Below are 19,301 nucleotides of genomic sequence, written 5' to 3'. Positions count from 1 at the left end.
AATATTTGTTGTTAATAAATTCAGGATTGCAGGTCTTGCCTGTTCTTCAAAATATGAGACTTCCACATGAGAATGCTGAATTGCATCACTCTGGCTGTGTCAAAGGAGACTGGAAACTAGCCATATAATCTAGACATCCAACCTGGAACTACAGGCCAATAAAGAGAGACAGAGAAAGAGGATGTGCGTGAGTGAGAGAGAGAGATGGAGAGAGAGAGAGAGAGGAAGAGTATGTGAGTGGGTGAGTGTGTGTGAGAGAGAGAGAGAGAGAGAGGAAGAGTACGTGAGTGGTTGAGTGAGAGAGCAATACACAGGGCTGAGATTGGTGTGTGTTACCCCGTCGTCACGACACACTTCTCTGAATTATTCAACTCTGCTCGCAGGCAGCCGCGTGTCGCACTCATCAATATATTCTTCAATCCATCTGCACTTTTGGCACCTGTTGGCTTTGTCCTGTAGCAGTGCCAGTGGTGGGCTGACTACCGTGAACCAAGACTACCATTCTACGAACCAGAAAACTATAAACACCCAGGGAGACAGACAGCACCAATATCCAGGTGATACTACAACACTATTACAACACAACAAACTCTGCATCGCTTGCTAATTTATTTTACACATCTCCATTTCGAGAACAGTAAAAAACAAAACACATATGGTAAACTGGAGGGACAATATCAGCAGCATCTCTCAGATTCAGCAGGCAACATGGCCTGCAGTCCTTTCTCTCTCTCCCCTGTTGTGTCTCTCCCACTTCAATACAATAAGGCTGATTACAAAGACATACTCACAATTAAACAATCATGGCCCCCACCGGTCTAACTCCCAAAGCTTTCTGGGGAGTAGAAGGAGCCCTCCCTACCCTGACTGGCAGCCATTTTGAGCCCCATTGCCAGTTCTCTTCGCACATCGTCTGAAAACTCTGGAGGGAACATTAGGAGCAGGCCTCCTTTCAGTCTTTCTGCCTAGCACACAGTTAAGACCACTTAAGGACCTGGGCTGGGTAAGAAGTAGTGTACTAACGTGTCTGTGGCAGTGTGTTGGCATGAAGCCAGGTCGTACATATGTGGGTTACATGTTGGCCAGCCATTTTAAAGTACTGGTCGGTCAGTGGGGTGCTCTTAAGACGTTCCAGAACTCATCAAGGCCACCCAGGATTTTTCCTCCCCCCCCCCCAATACTCCTCTCCTCTTCACTCCACTCCTCTCCACTTGCAGCCAAGTATTGATGTAACATCACACCCACCATTGTCCTTCCCTCTTGACAACAGAGGCTCTCGGAACATGCCCTCTAAAAATATCAGTGATGTGGTTCCCACTGGGACCACAGCAGAACAGAAGGTGTTTCAAGAAAATTAAAATCCCAATCCTCGCAGATGCAGGCCTCACCGAGCTCTCTGATGGGAATACTGCTTTTGACTGAGGCCAAACGCCACACAATATACACTAATGATTCATCCACACTAACAGGCTCAGCAGCAGAGCAGAGCAGGGCAGAGCACAGCTCCAAATGTGCCAGGAAAAACACCGTGGCCGAGAAACTTTTCACAGGCACCGAACGGTCTAGTGAAATGACATAGCTTTTTGTTAAAGACTCAATTAATGGAAGCCTCTCATGACATTTTTTTGTCTATTGAATGGTTATAGTGGGCCATTCTGTAAATGAAGTCAGATTATGCTTTGGGTTACTCATTTAGGAATGCACAGCAAAAGGCTAAAAATACAACCTTAAATTATTATTATTATCCTATGAAAACATAAGATTTGACACCACTAATGTGGATCTAATACGGGGTCATGGCTCTCTGTACAGCAGACAGACCCTATAGTCCCCCCCTCTGATCTGTTGTTGTCTGGGTAAAGTGCTGAACATTGGGGGGCTTGACAGTGACATTACAAGGTCACGGCCATCCCAGGACCAGGGATTAGAAGCCTACCACATCACCAGATCAATACCGAGGATCCTGGGCCTCTCTGAGCCTCTCGGAGTCTCTCAGAGTCTCCTACAGTAATCCATCAGATCATGACATCCTCTTATACCAGGTCTCTACAGGCTGGACAGAATATCAATACATCTACTGCTGCTTGGAGGGGCTGACAATCACACACAGGAGATAGCATAGATTTATGGAATATGAAGAATTTTCAGATTTTTTGCTTTGACTTGTGCTGCAGTGACCATTTTTGGCTTCTATTGGTGTGGAGGTTTTTGTATTTTGAGGTGAGTTCTGAGTTTTAATGGATGCTCATTGCTCACATCAGTATAGGGTCATCAGAATTCTTGAGATGGGGGAAAAAAGGCATTCATCTGTATTTAATACAGAAAATCCATATGTTGAGGTCAGGTGGATATCTGGATATTTGTTCAATAAGACCACAAAACCCATCAAACGCTACAGAGGATATGATTTGGAGCTAAAAGCTCATAGATGATTAATAAATCAAAATGTGAAAATCTGATGGTCCTCTCACGCCATTTTGAGTTGCCCAGAAATGCCTTCCTGGGGTCCATTCTTCATCCCTCTCCCTCTCGGCTGTCTATTGAAGTACATTTATTATTCCACAACTTATATCTTGTGGGTCGCAGCCCCCCAACCCCCCCTGAACCCCACACCTTCATATTATTGAATAGCTCTGCTCTTAAATATTTATAATGTTTTAATTGATGTTCTCCTTTCTGCTCCCTTCACCCAAACCAGGGAACCAGCAGGGCTCCAGCAGAGCCGGGCCCCCCACGTCCCCCCTACTGAGCACTTAGAGAGACAGGTGGAACCGTACTGGCAATGGGGAGAGGGGAAGGAGATGCGAGGAGGGAGAGAGAGGTAAAGAGAGAAATTAAGGAAGAGATGGGGGTTGAGAGAGAGAGAGAGAGAGAGCAAGAGAGCGACAGAGATGGAGACAGAGATGGAGAGAGAGAACGAGATATCGAGAGAAGCCGAGTAAAGGGGAGCGAGAGACAGTGAGATGTTTTCCGAGAGGTAGACGGACTTTGTCTGACACTATAGCTCTTTCAGTGCTTCACTGGAGGGCTCTCGGTTATTTCGAACTCAAATTCATTCATATCCATCCACAACATAAAGGGTGAAGACATTGCAGTAAATATCACCCAAGGTGGTGCCATGTTCTCGCCTGCTCCTGCTCCGTCTGTACTGTACGTCTAGTTCCATAAAGTTCAATACGAGTCCTTCTTTGTGCAGCGAAAGACCTCAGAGCTGAAAGCAAGCATCATTACCTTTTCATCCATCTCCATACTCATTTTCTCTCATTTCCAAGAGATTCAGATCTTGTAGATGGTCCCTCCCTCCCCAGCCCTCCCCTACTTCGCCATCCTAAACCCCCCCACCACCGACCCCCAAGTTCAAATTAAGAATTTATTTTAACCAGCGAGCAGCTTCTGTCGACACATGTCGGCAGGCCTGATCAAAGGTGTGCAAGCTCCTTTATCAGAGTGTGGAGGGCTGTCAGCAATAGGAGGACATTAAGATTGAACAACCTTCACACGGATGCCGCCTTCCGCCACCTCATTATTTAAAAATCTAAAACTTTACATTTTTTTGGAGAGAGAAGAGAGGGAGATCACTTGCAATATAGGTCACACAGCCAGCCACATTACAGTACAGTCGAATGCCACATGTGAACGCCTCAGAGTGTATCTCTCTCTCTATGCTCTCCTCTCCTCCTTTGTGTGGCTGTATGGGATTTGGGGTCCCTCCATTAGCCCGTCACGTCCACTGATCCCAGATCATTAAAGCCTTGTCATGATCTAGCTCTGAGACGCTGGGAGCAGAGAGATCAACTGATACCACATTATTAAAGATTGTCATGTGTTAACATGGAGAGGCTACAGGACAGAATGTTTTTAGCAGGTCCTAGATCAGATCGTCATGCAATGCAATGAGATCAGATTCATAAATACGTACTGATGGCTTATTTGACTGCATGTGCGTGTCTTTGGAGAAATTATTATTATTATATTATTGGAGAAATCGACAGTATGACTTTATTATGACAAGCAAGTATAGAGTTGTATATACCGTAGCTATTATATATTTACAATCACGTTGTTTTCTTAGCTTGACATAATACAGATGTAGGATCTTCATTTGATCACTCTTTTGTTGCTGAGAATTTTCCTACACTGCAGGAAATGCAGATGAGCTTCATGATTTACATATATCCACTGAAAACCTGCACTAACACACGGTTATATTAACAGTATTGCACTTTTCATGTAGCCTGCTTTTGGCCAGCTAATAGCCCAACCAGCGATCAAGCAACATTATGGACGCAGGATTATTTTGCTGTGACAATACTGTTCAAATTAAGATCCAACATCTGTATGTCACAAATCAACATGCAGCATCTTTATGAAAAGATCATGATTTATGTGGCGAGAAAGAGAAAAAGCTGCCAAACTATAACTGGAGGAGTTAGAACAAACTACAAAAACAACCCAGTAGCTGATATGATAAAGGAAGCACCACATATCACAGGTAACACAGATGGCATCATTCGCCATTAAATCGTTGCATAAAAAACGACATAAGAACACAAAGGAAAGGAAATCAAAGGCAATGAATAAAGAACATGATTAGAATCCTTAAATAATGATTCTCTCTCTCTCTCTTGCTGATTTCTTAGCCTCTCTCTCTCTCTCTCTCTCTCTCTCTCTCTGATTTCTTAACCTCTCTCTCTCTCTCTCTCTCTCTGATTTCTTAACCTCTCTCTCTCTCTCTCTCTCTCTCTCTCTCTCTGATTTCTTAGCTTCTCTCTCTCTCTCTGATTTTTTAGCTTCTCTCTCTCTCTCTCTCTCTGATTTCTTAGCCTCTCTCTCTCTCTCAATTCAATTCAATTCAATTCAATTGACTTTATTGACATGGCAAGTTCATTATTACTTACATTGTCAAAGTATACATATCGAAAAATAAAAATCTAATATATATGTATATATATACAAAATATATATATATTTATATATAAATAAATGGTGGGACCAACAGTAATAATAATAGTAGTAGTGGACATGGGATTACCATTAACAGCAACTACAACAACAATATTAATCAGAACAACAATATATTAAATCAATGGTAGTAGACCAGTGTCAATATGACTTGAGAAGACATATGACCTGGTATGAAAGACAAAACAAAACTAAGCTAAATGGGAAATATTATCAACATTACTTTGCATTTTTCACTGGCTGTCCCTCAGGTTGTGGCAGGAGGACACATATTTGGCTGCCAAAACTGCACATTTTGGCTTTTCACCCAATAAATATTTGATTTTTTCTTCATCTTTTATAGTTTCAAATTCTTTGTATTGAGTTATAATTTTGGGAAAGAAATATGCTCTTAGGTCTGAGTATTTGTCACAGTGTAGTAGGAAATGCACCTCTGTCTCTACCTCTCCCCTGGAGCAGAGTGAGCACAGCCTGTCCTCTCTGGGCAGCCAGGTTTGTCTGTGACGACCGGTCTCTATAGCCAGACTGTGCTCACTGAGTCTGTACCTAGTCAATGTTTTCCTCAGTTTTCTATCAGTCACAGTGGTCAGATAGTCTGCCACCATGTACTGTCTGTTTAGAGCCAAATAGCATTGAAGTTTACTTTGATTTTTTGTGGTGTCTTTCCAATAGGTGATATATTTTTCTTTTTGTTTTGTGATGATTTGGTTGGGCCAGATTTTCTGAGGGCTGTCCCGAGGCTCTATGGGGTTGGTTTGGGTTGGTGAACTGAGCCTCAGAACTAGCTGGCTGAGGGGACTCTTCTCTGGTTTCATCTCTTGACATTGTAGAGCTGTGTGATGGAATGTTTTGGGGTCACTTGTTTTTAGATGGTTGTAATATTTGATGGCTCTTTTTTCTATTCGAATGAGGAGGGGGTATTGGCCCAATTCTGCCCTACATGCGTTATTTGGAGTTTTTCTTTGTACTTGCAATACAGTCTTGCAAAACTCTGCATGCAATATTTCAATTGGATGTTTGTCCCATTTGGTAAATTCATTATTAGAGAGTGGACCCCATACTTCACTGCCATATAGAGCAATTGGTTCTATAACTGATTGAAAAATTTTGAGCCAGATTCTAATTGGAATTTCAATTTTGATGTTCCTTTTAATGGCATAGAATGCTCTTCTTGCTTTGTCTCTCAGCTCATTCACAGCCATGTGAAAGCTACCTGTGTTGCTGATATTTAGTCCTAGATATGTGTAGTTTTTGGTGTGTTCTAATAGAACTGTGTCCAAATAGAATTTATATTTGTCATCCTTATTTCCCGACCTTTTTTGGAATATCATTATATTTGTTTTTTTTAGGTTAACGGTCAGAGCCCAGGTCTGACAGAACCTGTGAAGACGATCTAGGTGCTGCTGTAACCCCTCTTTAGTGGGAGACAGCAGCACCAGGTCATCTGCGTACAGCAGACACTTGATTTCAGTGTTGTGTAGGGTGATACCAGGTGCTGCCGATTCTTCTAATATTTTTGCCAATTCATTAATGTAGATGTTAAATAATGTTGGACTTATTGGGCAGCCCTGTTTCACTCCACGCCCCTGAGAGAAGAAGTCTGTTTGCTTGTTGCCAATTTTAACCGCACATTTGTTTTTAGTGTACATTGATTTAATAAAATCATATGTTTTCCCTCCAATACCACTTTCTATTAGTTTATAAAAAAGACCTTCGTGCCAAATTGAATCAAATGCTTTCTTGAAATCTACAAAACACGAGTAGATTTTGCCTTTGTTTTGGTTAACTTGTTTATCAATTAGAGTGTGGAGGGTGTAAATGTGGTCTGTTGTACGATAATTTTTTAGAAATCCAATCTGGCTTCTGCTCAGGACGTTGTGTTCGTCAAGGAAATGATGTAGTCTGCTATTTATAATACTGCAGAGAATTTTCCCCAAGTTGCTGTTAACGCAAATTCCTCTGTAATTATTTGGGTCAAATTTGTCTCCATTTTTATAGATTGGTGTGATCAATCCCTGGTTCCAAATATCGGGGAAAATACCTGCAGTGAGGATAATGTTGAAGAGTTTGAGTATAGCCAATTTGAATTTGTGGTCTGTATATTTGATCATTTCATTTAAAATACCATCAGCACCACAGGCCTTTTTGGGTTGGAGATTGCATAGTTTTTCCAATAATTCTTCTTCTGTAATTGGGGTATCCACAGGATTCTGATAGTCTTTGACTGCTAATTCAAGGATTTGTAATTTTTCTTGTATATCTTTTTGTTCTGGGCTCTTTGTTATATTGCTGTAGAGGTTTGCAAAGTGATTTCTCCACATATCCCCATTTTGGATAGCCAATTCCTCATGATGAGGTTTGTTTAATTTATTCCAATTCTCCCAGAAGTGGTTTGATTCTATGGATTCCTCAATTCCATCCAGCTGATTTCTCTCTCTCTCTCTCTCTGATTTCTTAACCTCTCTCTCTCTCTCTCTCGCTCTCTCTCTCTGATTTCTTAGCTTCTCTCTCTCTCTCTCTCGCTGATTTCTTAACCTCTCTCTCTCTCTCTTTCTCTCTCTCTGATTTCTTAACCTCTCTCTCTCTCTCTCTCTCTCTTGCTGATTTCTTAACCTCTCTCTCTCTCTCTCTCTCTCTCTCTCTCTCTCTCTCTCTCTCTCTCTCTCTCTCTCTCTCTCTCTCTCTCTCGCTCTCTCAGGGAGTGATACTATTGAACAAAGCGCCTTGCCATGCCATTAGTGCAGTCAAACAACAAAGGAAATGAATAATAGAGAATATGATTTGAGAAGTGCTGGAGTGAAAGAGTCCTTTCCTCTTCCTGCTGTATGTAGAGAGCCCTGCAGTGCATTGATCTGTGGCTGGTTCAGCCCTCCTCCGCCGACGCTACGCTACCACTAGCTTGCACTACAGTAACAAGTACCTCGCCACCCAGAAAACCCCTCAGATCTAACACTCTCCTACAGACACACACGCACGTACGCACAAACATGGATGCACAGACACGCATGTAAGCGTGTACACACACACACACACACACACACACACACACACACACACACCCTCTTCCTCACACCCAGAGCTCAGTCCACTCCACTTTTAACTGGAGCAGGCAAACTCTTCCACAAAATGGCCCCAACCAGCCACAGTCAGGAGTAAAAGAAAAGTGTACATAAAAGGGAGAAGAAAGAATGTGGAGCATGTGGTTATAATTACACACAGGCAGTGGAGGCTGTGGTAAAGCCAAGCTGTGGATCTTAAGCCTTCTCTCCGGGTAAAAAAGCACTCTGCCTCATTAAATCTCCCATATCATACTGCTCCTGCCCTCCGCACTAGCTAACTATAATGCTGGCTTTCCTCTTTACCAGAGAACCTCTTTTGTTATCATTTCCCCCTTTTCCTATTCTGCTACACATCAAACATAAGTGTTGGGTATAGAATAATAATACGCTAGGTACCTGGCTGTAAGACACAATGAACATACAGGCTCATAGAGGAACACTACTGGGGGTCTACTTATGAGCCAAGCACTCGACACACCACGTCTGATTTAGCTAGGGCCTTGTCAAAGCCCTAATGGGTATTGTGAACACGTCAATCACTGATCAGTGGCCTACAAGCAGGAAAAGAAGCTGATCCATTGTTTCAGTTGTTTTGTTTGTTATTTTGACATCCAAAGGGTCTTGATTGGGCAAAATGGGCAGTGGTTTAACCATAAGATCCTATGCTGTTGGGTTTGAAACTCATACTGGTTTTGTTTTAAGTTATTAAAATACTCCATTATACCAAGTTTGATTCTCCTGCGCCTGACTTCCCTGCCACCTACACACACGACATGACATACTGTTCTTGATCATTGGTCCAAAACTGTATTTTCTGAAGGCACCACATGGCAGGTCAAATCAAATCCAATTCAAATAAAATACAAATATTTGTCACATGCTTTGTAAACAACAGGTGTACTCACAGTGAAATGCTTACTTACGGGCCCTTCCCAACAACGCAGAGAGAAATAAAATAGAGAAATAATAGAAAAGTAATAACATGTAATAATAAAACTAATAATAAATACACAATGAGTAGTGATAACTTATACACGGTGTACCAGTACCGAGTCGATGTGCAGAGGTACAAGGTAACTGAGGTAGATATGCAACAAGGAATACAGTAGCTAGGCAACAGGATAAATAAAAAACAGTAGCAGCAGCATTTGTGATGAGTAAAAAACAAGTTTGCGCAAAAAGGGTCAACGGAGATAGTCTGGGTAGCTATTTGGTCCACTATTTAACAAACTATTTAGCAGTCTTATGGTTTGGGGTTAGAAGCTGTTCAGGGTCCTTAGCTTAGTGATGAGCTTGGAGGGCACAATGGTGTTCAACGCTGAGCTGTAGTCAATGAACAGCATTCTCAAATACAGTAGGTGTTCCTTTTGTCCAGGTGGGAGAGGGCAGTGTGGAACGCAGATGACGCAATAGAGATTGCGTCATCTGAGGATCTGTTGGGGCGGTATGTGATTTGGAATGGGTCCAGCGTGTCTGAGATGATGGTGTTGATGTGAGCTATGACCAGCATTTTAATGCATTCCATGGCTACAGATGTGAGTGCTACGGACGATAGTCATTTAGACAGGTTGCCTTGGCGTTCTTCTGACGAGTGTCAGAGCCGGTGTAATAGAATTCAATCTTAGTCCTGTATTCACGCTTTGTCTGTTTGATGGCTCGTCGGAGGTCATAGCGGGATTTCTCATAGGAAACAATGGGGTGACTTCATTGATGGCTTTTTGACAGTCTGTGGCGTCTGGTCCTGGGTGAGCAGTATGTCCTGCACCGCCAACTCGTTCAAGTAGAAGTCTTCATCTAACTCGGTGTTAGTGATAGCTGTTCTGATGTCCAGAAGCTCTTGTCGGTCTTAAGAAACGATGCCCAAGACATTTTGTGCAAAAAAAGCTAAAGAAAATACACTAAATAGCAGAATTGGTCAGGAGCCACTAAAACAGCAGCTATCCAATCCAGAGCCATTCTGAAGGTGAATTTACATGAAAGTTGTGACACATTATTCAAAACAATAATCTCCTCCTATATCTTGGTAAAGTTTTGCAACTTCTACTAGGATCCTTTACACTGCATCTGACGAGGGGGTTAAAAGAAAAACAACCAGACGAACTCAAATGAGAAAAGTGAGAAATTAATTTGTGCACACTCTTGATTTCTCCACAGGCAAACATCGATCGTGTCGCTGCTGTCTCTCTCCCTTCACTCTGGAGATGGTGGCTAGAGGAAGGAGGTGCGGAGGAGAGGAGAGAGAGAGGCGGGTGTGCGTGTCTGAGGGGGTCGTTGTAATCAGGGGCTCTCATTAGCCCGCCGTTGGCTGTGGATGACAGAAGGTCTCCCAGGGAACCAGGGGGAAACAGGGGCTCATAAGCCCAGCGCTTCATCTACTTCTGCTGGGGTGGCTGAGGACGAACCCTGCCTCTCTCCCCAACCAACTCCCACAGAGCCTGGATCTCTACCTCTACCAAACACCAACCAACATGTAGACATACAGACCCTGCTTATCTACCAAACGTTAAGCAACACCCAGGCATTAATATAAAATACTACAGCTGTAGACTAGACTGACATGGGCCTGAATAAAACACTCACGCAAAAGCAATAGCCTAAGACGACTGATGGAGACTGGTAAACGCTGAACTGTGGGAGGGGCCTGAAGGAAAGAGACCTCCTCTCAGACACCTTGCAAAACCAATACAATGACCCATCCCCATAGACATACTGTAGTGAAACGGCCCTTGTGTTTCCAGTTTCTGCATGGGGATATCATATCTCTGTCTGAAGGGGCCCAGAGAGCGAGAGGTAGGTGGGTAAACACAACTGACTCTACCGCCAGGTGCCAGGCAGTGTGTGTGACTGTGAGAACCCAGAGTCCTCAGCCTGCTGGGCAAAGCCATCCATATCAGGTTTAAAATAACCACACATGAGACTTAACCTTTCGCAGAGACAAATGAAATGAAAGAACGGTCGCGTGATCAGGAGCAGGCTTCATTCAGAGTGGGCTCTCTGTGAGCCTGACCTGGATTACGGCTCTGTTCCTGGAGGGCATACGGTGAATGCCACACCAGCAGACAGGACACATTCATCTGCTCTGTGAGCTGTATTCTACCTCTATCTGAGGTTGGGAAACAAAGACGTGAACACACACACATACACAGGCATGAATACAATACACACACAATGCATGCATTTCACAGCATCTGATGTAACGCTCTCTCAAACAGACATGAACATATGGACACGCACATATGGACACGCACAAGCACACACACACAGGACACGCACACGCACACACACACACACACGTGAGCCAACACACAAGGAGCAGTAACATATCCGAGTGGTTGAAACACACTTCATTCCTCTCTGGAAAGACGATAGATCACACACACACACACGCTCCACTTTCCAGTCCAGAATGGGAAGCAGAATCTGGCCTTACAGGAGACGTTGAATACGGCGATGCTCCTTTAAGCCCAGGAAGCAGCCATTCAACCTGCCATTCGCCAGCTTTTCAAGCTTAATAATGTCAAAATACATTCGGTACTTACTGAAGAATGGAGTTTCGCTGAGCAACTATCGTCATTACTGCCGCCACAGTCAGTATGTACATCTAAATAAAAAGTTACGTGCAACTGAAAAAATGCCTTGTCTGGAAGGAATCTAAGTATTGTTTTTGACCAGGTGCGCATGTACCAAATCCAGCAAAATGTTTAAATTATATTACTGATATTGCAGGAGGTGTAGAAAATATGGATTTAACGCATGCGCACTGATTCTTTCCAGACAAGGCATTTTTTCGGGTTGCATGCAACTCTTCATTTAGTACATACCGGCCGTGACGGCAGTGTTGACTATAGTTTCTCAGAGAAACGCCAGTAAGTACTGAACGTATTCTGACATTATTAAGCTTGTAAAGCTGGTAAATGGCAAGTTGAATCGCTGCTTCCTGCCCTTAAAGGAGAATTGCCATACTCAACATCTCCTGTAAGGCCAGATTCTGGTTCACCCAAAATAATGAAATATGAAATGGAGTATTACCGCTCGGAATCGCACTCTGCCCAGGACTGTGCTGCTCCTCTGTCACATTGTCTTCTACTGCCAGAAAGAAAGAGAGAAAGGGGGAAGAAATGGTTAACAGCAAAAAAACTACAACAGGTTTACGCCTGTCAGACACATTGAGACTTTCTTCCCCTTCTTTGTTACTTTCTTTTTATTATTTACTGTTAAGGCTTTTCTGTATGGAAACTCCAGGAGATTTTAACAGCTCAACCAGGGCTTTGGGAATCCACACAAGCCTTTCATATGTACGAGGTTTGGCAACATGGCGAGCAGCCACCCGCGTAAATAACATATAGGACTGAGTAATGACAATGTGAATTATAAAATTCTCCCAAGAAACCCTCTCCCAACATCAACAGTGACCAACTGAAAAACGCCTTGATGACTGCTTAAGTGAGAGGAGATTCCTGAGACAAAATAACACCCCAGGTATTAGACAGGAGATATAGACTAATACATACGCTTCTGCAAAATGGTCTTGTCACACATCTAAAAACACTGCAGTTTAAGTTTCTGAACAAATATACAGTACATATTGACTTTTCTTTAGCACTTCACAGTATATGAATTAGCAAGTGTTTTTGTAACATTGATACTACAGTGATATTAACAATTTATCAGATTCTAAGATATTTTTAATTGGATTTCTATTTTGTAGTTTTGAAAAAGTGTGTTAATATATGCGTCCAAGGCCAGTTCACAACATGCACCTAAATGTGGCATATTTGTGCGATTCTGAATGCAGGACCGTGCATTCAGATCAGGCTCCAGTCAGTCAGAGACTTGTTTGTAACTGAGTGCTTGTCCAAGGAGTGATGGTTTGAACAGCGCTCAGACTAATTCATTAGCTACATGGCAACCAATCCTTCTGACACGATGTGGTATTATTGGCATTGGCCTTGACAAACATGACTTTAGCCTGTTCAAGAGGTAGGAACCATTTTTCGCAGGGGGCCTGCTTTGAACTAGGTGACAGGTAGGGGGGGAAAGAGTTCCTTGCGGCATGTCAAGTACAAGGTACTAAATGGATTTCAGCAGCGGGAAGAGAACAAAAGACTCTCCCACCTGTTCCCTGTAAAATTAGGGTCTCACCGAGAACTTCTGACGTCTCACCGTTCCTCCCCTGCAGTTGAAATGCATTCTCCATTATGCCTTCTCAACCTAGCCTTTCATTTCCCTTCAGCAGAGAGAAAGGGGAGCCTGACAGGACCTCCCGGCAGGGGGAGAGTGGCAGTGTGACTGCCAACGCCAGAAACCAGCTAGCGACACTTTAAAAAAAAGACACCAAATATCCCATACTTTGCATAATTAAGGCAGGGATCCTATCCACTTCCTCTAAGGGGGGCTGGAGTCAATGTAGAGAGGTGTCAAGCAGCTTCTTCTGAAAATGGTACACTCTTAGAAAATGTGCTATCTAGAAACTCTCCACAGAGGGTTCTACATGGAACTCAAAAGAGTTCTACCTGAAACCAAAAAGGGTTCTACCTGGAACCAAAAAGGGTTCACCTATGGGGACAGCCGAAGAACCCTTTTGGAACCTTTTTTTCTAAGAGAGTAAGAAAGAGATAGGAGTAGCGATGTCTCGAACCACTGGACAATATTGAACAAGAGTTGCATGTAAATGAATTCTAAAAATCTGTCTTTATGACGTGCCATGTTTAGGAAATGTGTTGAATTCCACAAAAGGAAGAACAAAAGGTCTGCACTCCTACCTGAGTCAGACACCATTTATCCAATTTCAGTGAATAGAAAAGGCCTTTAATTGGTCAGAACTCTGTTAGTTCATTTGTTAAACACATCACTAACATGGAAAGGACAAGGAGTTGGGAAGAAAATGTATTCCACCTTTATTTAACCAGGTAGGCCAGCTGAGAACACATTCTCATTTACAACTGTGACATGGCCAAGATAAAGCAAAGCAGTGCGACACAAACAACACAGAGTTACACATGGGATAAACAAATGTACAGTCAATATCACAATAGAAAAATCTATATACAGTGTGTGCAAATGTAGTAAGATTAGGGAGGTAAGGCAATAAATAGGCCATAGTGGCGAAATAATTACAATTTAACAATTAAACACTGGAGTGATAGATGTGCAGAAGAAGAATGTGCAAATAGAGATACTGGGGTGCAAAGAAGAAAAAAAAGAAACAATATGGGGATGAGGTAGTTGGGTGGGGTATTTACAGATGAGCTGTGTACAGGTACAATGATCGGTAAGCTGCTCTGACAGCTGATGCTTAAAGTTAGTGAGGGAGATATAAGACTCAAGCTTCAGTGATTTTTGCTATTCGTTCCAGTCATTGGCAGCAGAGACCTGGAAGGAAAGGCGGCCAAAGGAGGAGTTGGCTTTGGGGATGACCAGTGATGGGATGATACCTACTGGAGCGCATTTGCTACGGGTGGGTGCTGCTATGGTGACCAGTGAGCTGAGATAAGGCGGGGCTTTACCTAGCAAAGACTTATAGATGACCTGGAGCCAGTGGGTTTGGCGACAAATATGAAGCGAGGTCCAGCCAACGAGAGCATACAGGTCGCAGTGGTGGGTAGTATATGGGGCTTTGGTGACAAAACGGATGGCACTGTGATAGACTGCATCCAATTTGCTGACTATAGTGTTGGAGGCTATTTTGTAAATGTCATCGCCGAAGTCAAGGATCGGTAGGATAGTCAGTTTTACGAGGGTATGTTTGGCAGCATGAGTGAAGGATGCTTTGTTGCGAAATAGGAAGCCAATTCTAGATTTAATATTTGATTGGAGATGCTTAATGTGAGTCTGGAAGGAGAGTTTACAGTCTAACTAGGCACCTAGGTATTTGTAGTATATGGACACAATGTTAAAGTCCCCTTAGAGCCACTGTACATAGATAACTGTGTCTCTGTATCTTTCTGTCTCACCAGTGCAGAAGCCAGCCTCGACTCGTCCTGTGGAGACATACATGCCTTAGTGAGTGAGCCTGAGTCCCTGTGAGTCTAATGAGTTTCTCCAGCGCTGTTGAGCACCTTGCATCCAGCATCATTTAAATGGGCCAGGATAGAGGGGGGTTACTAATAAAGCCCTCATTTCGTACAGACCTTGGTTGGGTGGAGGGATTGTGTGTGTGTGTGTGTGTGTGTGTGTGTGTGTGTGTGTGTGTGTGTGTGTGTGTGTGTGTGTGTGTGTGTGTGTGTGTGTGTGTGTGTGTGTGTGTGTGTGTGGAGGGGGGGGGGGGGTCATTTTGATTACTGTCCCTGTTGGCGAGATAAGTGAGTTGAGGCAGAAAATTCCATTTTACAATGCCATACAAACTTATACATTACAGGAGTGTGAGCCATGATTCGATGATTTGTCACCACTGTGAACTTATTAAAAGTTTTGGCCAATTAAACAAAACAAGCAATTTACATTCTTGTTGTAAAAGTGTTGTCCCATCACTCCATGGGAAGTTTTAATGGATTTGAAAGGCTGCTACCTACGTGGGCCATTGGTCATCCGATCTAGCCTGTCAGATACACAATAATTTACCCATGGTAACGCTCTATAAATGTAACGAAAATCCCTCAGCAACGAACAAAAATACGCATTTCACCAGCAATTCCTGTAATTTTCAACGAAAATGTATGATAATACATCTGGCTAATTGAATTAATGTATACTAGAGCTGCCTGATAACCATCTCAATAGAACAGAATCTATTACGTAGATGAATATATAACAGCATACAAACTGAATATCGCTTCAGCAACACAGCTATCAGTTCATTCATTTGACAAGGTACATTGTGTCACTCTGCCAGTAACACACTGCATTTATAATTATGCTGCAATGTTTTGTTGATACAACATACACATGGGACCAAATCAACACTGTTCCTTGGATTTTATACATGTAACAGAAATAATGTAATCTGACAACAAGTGTTGAAGAGTCAAAGGTCCACTGATTAACACATACTATCTAACACACATGATGGCCATTTAGGAGAGATTGGCAATCCTATGGCAAGAGTCAATCCTTCAAAATGTAATCTACAAATGAATTACCAATCGGTAGGAAAAAAACACCAAGAATAGGAGTTATGGTCAGATGTCCACAATAACAGCTTCAGTCAATACAGTAAGATGTCTCTTGTGAATAAATGTAGAAACAAATGTGCAAAACAGAACACATTCTAATGAAGAAGTGAACAGGCGCTACGCAATGCTATAGGGTTATCAATTGCTCTAATCCATCAAATGAATTCCTGTTGCGTGTGTGTTCGTCTGTCTGTCTGTCTGAGAGAAGGGCTGATAGACAGACACACACACACACACACAGCCCTGAGTCTGTCTGTTCTTGGATATGCGAGCTGCGACAGCGTGACTCATCTGGTTGGTTACAGAGAGCTGGGACGTTACAGTGTGGAGCACAATGGCTGTGTAATCGGCCCTGACTGACCGGGAAGGAGGCTCTCGCCACAGGGACTACAACTCAATTTAGCTGGGGTCATCAGGTCAAACCTCCTCAATTAGTACTAGCGGGAGAGGAGGGGAGAGGACACACACTGCACATGATGAATAACTTTCTTAATGAGCATTATTTGAACAGGTGCTGATTAGTGTCATAAATAATTTGCAATGGAGAAGCTGTGTGTTAATCATATGGCATAACGTTTGTAATCCTTCATGTACTTTATCATGTAAACAAGTTATGAATATGAATAGTAATTCTGAAGTAGTTTGAAATCAATGAATACCTTATTGGAAATAATACTACTATCAAAGGATAAATAATCATGCTAATATTATGGATATTGGATATTATGATCATATATAATACATGATATGTATTTTATACAAACAAATGCATCAGGAAATCAATCACTGACAGCAGGTGGGGGGAGACAGACACCATCTCCCCAGAAGTCAGACAAGCCATGACAACAGGAGAGACACATGCCATGAAATAAGAGGAGATATCGGCCAGCTCCTGTGGCACCCAGACAGGCCCAGCACAACTCATTGAGCCCCAGCTTCCCGCATGTCAAGAACACTGACAGCCAAGTTAATGGGATTTCTATGGCTCCATCATCATTTCCTTAATGATAATACTAGCCATAGTTTTGTGTCACATTAGAAAAGTGCTAATGGGTGTTATACCACAGATCATTAATTGTAAAAAAAAAAGACTAAAATATCGGGGGCTTATAAAGCAAAACTGTCGTTAGAGATGAATAAAGCTTAAAGTAGAGGAGAATAAAGAGGAATAGTGAATCTACTCTGTCATTCACTTTAATATTAAAACCAAATGAGTGCAGCTCTTATCTTTTTTTAAATTAATATGAATAGATACTGAATAATTATTTTTCATTAATATTCACAACAACAAAACTCTGAAGCTCTAGTATGGCCTAGTTGCAATCACTTGGTTTTCGTTAGGTAATGACATTTGGATTGTAAAGCAGAAAAAGTGGACATGGATCCTTTGAGTGCAGCACATCTGCCTAGTTCCATATTGGCCATGTTGGATATCAATAAATGCATTGATATTATTGTACTAGGCACAGACGGAGACATGGTTTAACTATGGTTGAACGCTCAACCTTTGCACCACTTCAAATCACCTCACCTAAATATGACAAAAATAAAGCCTGAAATGCAATGACAAATACAAAATGGTGAGGCGACAAAAGTGTTTATCAAGGCAAACTCAAATGTGTTATCGAGCCAAAGCAGGGTTCTTTTTGACAGTCAGCCTATATGACGACACAGACGGTCTATGTTAGCTGTTGATTTTCATAGCATTTTCTTGACTGTTATAGTCATTCATACTATTTCCATATTATGGATTCATATGAACCCATATCAAATGGCATACAGTCTGCTTCTATCCGATGCCAAGCCAAATCCCAGAGTTCATTCATGTAATGATGGAACTCATCTCGTGGTAAACATCAAATATTTAAGGTGTATATGACACGACAACGATTTCATGATATCCTGCAATACAGTAACTAAATGGTGCAGAAAATATATTTATATATGCAGACGACGGCTACCCTGGAAATATCGTTGTCAGCCAATGAAAACGTTAGTGGAGTGAGACCGACTTCAGAGAGTGTCATTTGTGCTCTAAGACAAAATCTAAACTCAGTCTCTCTCTCTCTCTTTGCTCAGGAAGTCTGTGAGCAACGTGGCAGGCAGGCAGTCATCTACTGTATGTGCAGATTCTGGACTAGTCTGTCTGAAGGATCCTCATTCTATGCCTCCTCACTTTGACTGAACAAGCTGCTGACCCAACACTTCGGGCACATCACATGAAAACAAAATTACGATGCACCCACTGTAGTTGAGAGATGTAGATAGTCTAGGATTGAGTAAATGTCAGTGATGAGGGTGAAGTGTTTGCATATAAGCGAATGATGTATGGTCTCGTCCTGTGCCATCTATTCCCCTAAGCAATAGCGTCGCCGTCTCCTTCTCTCAGACTTAATTGAAACAGGACTTGTAACGTTGCCCTTTTCCTCGACGGGACCAAAACATAACCTCCGACTCCCTCCAGCATCCAATTGAGAAAGAAAAGAAAGGCGTACACATTCCACAGACAGAAGAAAAAAGGAGAGGCACCATCAAGGCTTCATTCTGTTCTCTTTCTCTCTCTGTACATGCTCTCTCCATGTTGACCGATACCATATGGCCCCGGCCCTGTCGCCGGTCTTGATCGGGATTGACCCTCCCTACATGTGCCAATAGAGTGTTATTTTACTGTCACTGTGAGGCATGGATACTGACCAGTATCTCAAACCCACAAACACAATGATATTGTCTCTAACCCACAACACAATAATACTGTCTCTAATCCACAACACAACTAAACATGGACCACTGTCTATTGCCAACACAACAACACAACCGAACACTGACCACAGTGTCTAACCCACAATAACACAACAAATGACACTCTGATCTGGACCTGTGCCACATCCAGGGACGGCAGAACAAGTGTTTTTACAGGTGTGCAGGAAAAAACTTTAAGCCTCATTTAGACATTTTTCTGCTTATAATTTCCGACATTTGAAAAGCTATGTATTAGTCAACTTGTCTAATTAGAGGCATGCTCACCAAAATAATGTAATAAATCAATAGAATGAATGCATTATCAATAATCTTGATGTTTAGGGACCGGGGAGATTTCCACGTAAAATGTCCAAGTGACATCAGTTTGACAAGTTTTATGGAAATGAAAAGCTGTGAAAACAATCCTACA

The 19,301-nt window shown here is 42.4% G+C and overlaps 1 protein-coding gene across 3 annotated transcripts in view; it reads right to left on the bottom strand.

Annotated features, from left to right (window-relative positions):
- The window catches only part of LOC120020314 (zinc finger protein 521-like), a 163,969-nt gene that overhangs the window by 141,097 nt on the left and 3,571 nt on the right, over nucleotides 1–19,301 (bottom strand). For 2 of the 3 annotated variants that reach the window (XM_038963886.1, XM_038963888.1), the window contains exon 2: nucleotides 12,051–12,107. The gene's annotated coding sequence lies outside the window, so the exon portion shown is untranslated. The remainder of the gene's footprint in view (nucleotides 1–12,050; nucleotides 12,108–19,301) is intronic. The other variant, XM_038963887.1, reaches the window with a different exon arrangement.

Source organism: Salvelinus namaycush, chromosome 25 (genome assembly GCF_016432855.1).
Source record: "Salvelinus namaycush isolate Seneca chromosome 25, SaNama_1.0, whole genome shotgun sequence".
NCBI classification, from domain to species: domain Eukaryota; kingdom Metazoa; phylum Chordata; class Actinopteri; order Salmoniformes; family Salmonidae; genus Salvelinus; species Salvelinus namaycush.
This window is presented reverse-complemented; position numbering and strand designations above follow the sequence as displayed.